We start from the raw sequence: 6,053 nt of genomic DNA, 5'->3' as shown, positions 1-6,053 counted from the left end.
GTTTCATTTTCTGACCTAATTTTTATGCGTCTGCTTTTGTCGTACACCTGATGCAAGTCAGATGTGTTGAATCATATTTTCCTCTTTAGGGTTATTACATTCGACTTTATCTTCTTTATGTCCTATCCGGCTGCTGCAAATTCTAGAATTATAGAGATTGCAGATCTTGTTTACCTATTGTTTGATTCCACTAGTTAATGCAATTTTAAGTAAATAATTCTGAAAGATTTTGGAGTATTTCTCAACAAGTTTTTAGAAATAAAAAGATTTCATTTCTAAATGAATACTGCCCGAGTACTTTTCATTCGAATTCTATTGATTTCCTCATACTATGTGTCTATTGGATTTCTTTTTCTCCTTGGAGTCTCTATTTTCGATCTACCGAAACAAACAATTATTTTCCATCTCAGCAGCAGCATGAATACCTTTGCCAATGGACTCACCGGCAAGGCCGTCTCTTGGGCAACAGAAATGGTGAGGTGAGGGAGGTTTGAGCTATTGATCAAAAAGTACAAACGCACGTATGCGGATGCTGCGGAGAAGGAGCGGCGATTTGCAATCTTTTGCGAAAATGTGGACTTTATAAACAAGTGCCGTGCAGAGAAGCGAATGGTTAAGGGACCACGTTCCCGGGTTGGGCTAAACAAGTTTTTCGACATGACACATGAGGAGATAGTTGGAAATTATTGCCGGAGGGTAGTGAGAAGCAGTGCAAATGAGGTCAGGGCAAATGAGGTGAGCAAGCTGACCCGTTCTCTTTCTCTCAACAGTGCAGCATTTCAATTTCTAACTTTCTGTCCATCAGCTTGGCAAATCGACACAGTTTCCATCAGAGGTGGGTGCTACTAGCGGGCAAGAGATCCAGAAGAAGAAACTCTGTCTGCTATGCAGGCAGCCACTCCAAAATATTGGTCCGGATGGTGCTGTTGCTGTTGAGTAGATTTTAGTCTTGCGGGTCTCTGGAGGTTTCCGCTATTCCAGTGATGTTCTACTTTACTTGTGTTTTAACTTATGATGGAACTTGTAGTATGTAGGAGGCCGTATAAGCGTATGTTATAATAACTTATGCTGAAGTCTGTCTAAGGACTCATTTACTCGTGATTTTTGCTTTTTTCTAATGCTTCTGCTAGTTTTATATCTAAATTTGGCTTCATATAGTACAAATAATTTGTTTGGCTGTGTGCAGCTAGGAAATAATTTTGTAAATTTTATCTTTATCTATTATCTATTAAACATAATGAATCCACAATATTTCTTACCACGTGGCAACAAATCCTTCATTCTTAGGTTAATAAATAATATCCATCTCTTATATGAATCCCTAATATAAAATTTACGTTTCTTCTCCACTTCTAAATGCTTAACCCTTCACCTCTCCATTTTTAATTACATGCATTATATTCTACCAATTAGTGAGCTTTGTAACTCCAATCCACTCCTCTCCATCATTAATCCTCACTTCTAAATGCTATGCTAAACCCTTCACCTCTCCACATTTAATTACATTGCATCATATTCTATCAATTAGTGACCTTTGTAACTCCAATCCATTCCCCTCCACCATTAATCTCCACTTCTAAATGCTCAACTCTTCACCTCTCCACATTTAATTACATGCATTATATTTCACAAATTAGTGAGCATTGTAACTCCAATCCACTCCCCTCCAATTTGGAACTTCAATTGCTTTACCTGGTAGAGAGAAAGAGATTAAGGAGAAAAAGAGCGAAAGAGACTTCGAAGGTGGCGAAAATAGATGTCGGCTACAATTGATCGTGATGTTCACCTGGTGAAGAAGTTGTCACAATCAATGGGAGGTAGTGGCTGATACGGCTATGTTGCGGCCCATATAAGTGCTCACTAGGTCGGTCTGCACCGCAGCCGTCGCTCGCCATGAACCGCCGCCGCCTCGGCTGCCTCCTCGCACGGCTCGCGCGCGCCCGCAACTAGGCCGAGGGGAGCACCGTCCTAGCCTCCTCTTCGCGGGGATGTTGTGCGGGAGCTCACTTCTCAAGAATCGCAGAAACTTCTTGGTAAATCAAATTATTTAAGAATTAGGGTTTCTGTGGTTGATGTGATGGTAAGGCTGTGTCGGTTTAGATATCGCAGTTTGATGATACAGATGAGGTGTTTGTTCATAGGTTATAATGGAAATCCAGCAATGACTCGGCACGAGGAGCAATTACCAGCTGAAGATTAAGAAGATGTATAAGGTTTGGATGAGTGAGAGAAGTGCTCCAAACAAATATTAGTTTTTTTAATATTGATGTTTTTTGTTTTATTTTCATATTATGATCATTTTTTTGAGTAGACACTGTTGTGGGCAAAATTTCTTTCATAGATTAAAAAGTATGATGCGGAGACTGGAGCCTGAGACGCCAACCAAAATTTTCTTAAGCCAGATACGTTAAATTATTATTTATGTATTTCATATGCTTCTAGCTATTATTTTATTTTTTAACAACTGAATTTAGTCATGCAAATTGACTGTGCTTAACATGTCATAGCCTTCTATAAAATGTAAATATAAATTTTATTAAAATATTAAAAATTTATTTCTATTATCTACCCGCTGCATCGCGCGGGTCTCTACACTAGTATATATGATGATAGAATTAACTTGAATGTAAAAAAAAAATATTTTTTGTTTATTTTTGAGAAGGTAAGTTTATATTTTATTTAAAGTTATTTTTTCATGAACTATGGTAAATTTGGGCTTAGTTTCAATTACTAGTTGAATTTTTTCTGGCAGTCTTTACTGTAGCAGTTGAAGTTAAATAGATTAAATCAAATACTAAATTTGTATTTGTATGCGGTTATAACTGCTGTGCAATTGTAATTGCATGCAACCAAAAGATCCCGCAACCAAAAGGTTCCAAAATGTGTGATAGTCTGATGTTTTGAATCTTTTAAATTGGTTGTGGTAGCAAAACTCATAATCTTCAAAGGATCGGTCTATAATAAAATTTCGGTCTATAATAAAATTTTGCAATTTTTATAATCTTCAATAATAATTGTGCAAATTAAGTGTAGGAGGAATTATAAAAAATTTTTAATTTTTTTATTACTATGAACGAAATTTGTGTTTTTTTTAATATCTATGAATTTTAGATAATGTGATTCAAATGCCTCAGGTAAGGTACATAAACAGTGAAATACTGTTTTTTGTTATTGTTTTATTTTTATCCCTTTGGTGGGCAAATTGCCTGCTCGGCCCTCCAGATTGCGGTAGCGGGTCTACAAATGTAGACACTAGACACACCTATATTTAATTTTACGAGAGATGTAAGAATATAATTTATTAGATATATTTGTGCTGTTTAAATATTTTATTATTGCGCATATTAAATTAAATTTAAATTTTGAAGTGCAATTTTGAAGTGCTAGTCATCTAACATGACGTAAGGTGTAGGACCTCATTTCTGATGTAGCAACTAATGAGGGTTGATGTAGCAAAAGTCCAAGCATATTTCTAAAATAATTTAAAATTTTTAACTTGAACAATTTAAAAAATTAAATTATTTTTAATAAAATAAATTTAAAATCTTTATGTATAATTTTAAATTATAAAATTGATAAAACTTTACGAAAAATGACTTAATTATAGCTCATTTTGAACAGTGTAGCCTAAATTTTTCTTTAATTAATCACAAGTAATTTAATAAATTAATAAATAAATTAGTTAATAACAATCAGATATTTAAATTAGTCAAATTATAAATTAATTAATCAATATAAATGTTGATTATTGAATAAGTACTTTAAATAATTAATTATTTAATCAGAAAATTAATTAATAAATAAATTAATTACTTAAGGATGTTAATTATTAATAAAATAATATTTTAACAAGTTAATTAATTAATTAACAAGGAATATTTTATAATATGATGGAGCAACATGTTAATTATTAATAAAATAATATTTTAACAAGTTAATNTTAATTCCTATTTATACCTAAATTTTTATATATTTTTTAAATAAATAGTTCTTACTTATATCTGAATCAAATTAAGGCTTAGTGAATGCCAAATACAATAATAGACTAATAGCAATTGGCAAAATATTGATTTAAAAAAAAAAAATCTTTTATTCCCATTCTAATCTATAGGTGATAGGTCCAATTACCACAGGTATCAATTTCAGGGGCGTATTCAGTTTGGACACTTCCCATTCTAACTGTTTATTTTAACTATTTTTTTCTAACGATCGTTCCTGAAGAAATTTTATTTTAATTTTTAATCCTTGAAATTAAATTATTCTAGGTAATTTACTCAAAATATTTAATTAAATTTAATAATTCTGTTTATTATTAGCATATAATCAATTTTATTTTTAAAAAACATATTGAAAATCATTCAAAACTTTAATTGAGAAAATTATTAATAAATTTGATTAGCTTTCATTCAATTTAACTAAAATTACTTAGTTTATAATATCAAATTTAAAATTTAACAAGCTTCCTATTAAAAGTAGTAAAAATGAGAAGGCTATTTAAATAGACCTGTCGTGGAGGGTTTTCATCTACTTTTAGGGTCCGTTTAGTTCAGCGTAAAATCGTAAAAAATAATTTTTTTGTGAAAAAAATTTTCATTGATTTTTTTTTTTTTACATTTTATAGTATTTGATTTATAGGAAATTATTTTTCATTATCATTTATTTAGTTGAAAGGAAAACAAAAAATCTATATTTTTTTGGTTCGATGGAAAAGTAACAAATGAAAAAATTTTAAAATTAATGACACCAATGGTCCCTAACCTTTACACTATTTTTCAATTTGGTCCTCAATATTTTTTTTTTCAATCAAGTCCCTAATCTCTTAATTTTATTTCAATTAAGTACTAGTCATTAGGTAGTTATTAAAATTGACGAAAAATACTACGTCAGCATCATGTCAGTGCCACGGAGGCGCTATGTCAGCATTACGGAGGCGTCGTGTTAGCACCACGATGGCGCTGTGTCAGCGGATTACAAAAAAAACAAGGTTGGGACCAAATTAAAAAACGATGCAAATGTTGAGGACCAATGGTGTAATTAACCCATTAAATTTATAAATTCAAAAAAAAATTAATTTAAGATTTAAATTTAAAATTTAAAATTTGATTTTGGATTCAAATTTAAATTAAAATTCAAATTCCAATTTCGTATTTAATTTTAAATTTTTAATTTTAAATTCAAATTCACATTTGGAATTCTAAATTCTAATTTAATTTCAAACATCAATTTGAAATTTCAAATTCAAAATGTGAATTTGAATTCGAAGTTTAAATTCACATTTAGAATTGAAATCAAATCTTAAATTCAAAATTTAAAATTTAAAATCAAAATTTTGAATATGATTTTAAATTTAAATTCAGATTTTAAATTTAAATTTCGGTTTTAAAACTTTCATTTTAAATGTAAATTGAAATATCAAAATCAAAATCAAAATTTTAAGTTTGAATTTAAAATTTAGATTCAAGTATAAATTTAAATTTAAAATTTGATTTTCAATTCAAAATTTTAATTCAGCTTTAAATTCAAATTCAAAATTCTAATTTCTTGTTAGTTTAAACTTTTAATTTTAATCTTATTTTTGAATTTAAATTTAAAATTTTGAATTTTTATTTTTATGGACTAACATAAAAAACGTGCAAAATTTAGGGACCTAAGATGACATACAAAAGATTGCCAAATAGACGCTGACGTGGCGATTATGTTAATTTAACAGTTTTTTTAACGATTGGAACATAATTGTAATAAAATTAAGAGATTAGGGACTCAATTGTAAAAAAAGAAAAGAAAAGAAAAAGTTGGAACTCAGGTGAAAATTGGTGCGAAGGTTGGGAACTACCGGTGTAATTAACCTAAATTTTATGCAGTTTAAGTTTTCATTTCTTGTCGAAAATAAGTAAAAGAAAATAAAAACTTTAATTTTCTCCAAATTCATAAAAAGTAATTTTACGTTGAGCCAAATAAGCAAAAATAAATTTTTTTACATTTGAAAATAATTATTAGGTTAGTTTTACGCCGAACTAGGCATTAGCAGGAAAATAGTGCCGGCAATCTAGGAG

The 6,053-nt window shown here is 29.8% G+C and overlaps 1 long non-coding RNA gene across 1 annotated transcript; it reads left to right on the top strand.

The window, feature by feature from the left end:
- On the top strand, positions 345-1,034 carry LOC109707986. Its single transcript, XR_002215624.1, has 2 exons — positions 345-735; positions 806-1,034. It is a non-coding gene; the product is annotated as an uncharacterized LOC109707986 (long non-coding RNA).

This window comes from Ananas comosus, linkage group 3 (assembly GCF_001540865.1).
Source record: "Ananas comosus cultivar F153 linkage group 3, ASM154086v1, whole genome shotgun sequence".
NCBI lineage: Eukaryota > Viridiplantae > Streptophyta > Magnoliopsida > Poales > Bromeliaceae > Ananas > Ananas comosus.
This window is presented reverse-complemented; position numbering and strand designations above follow the sequence as displayed.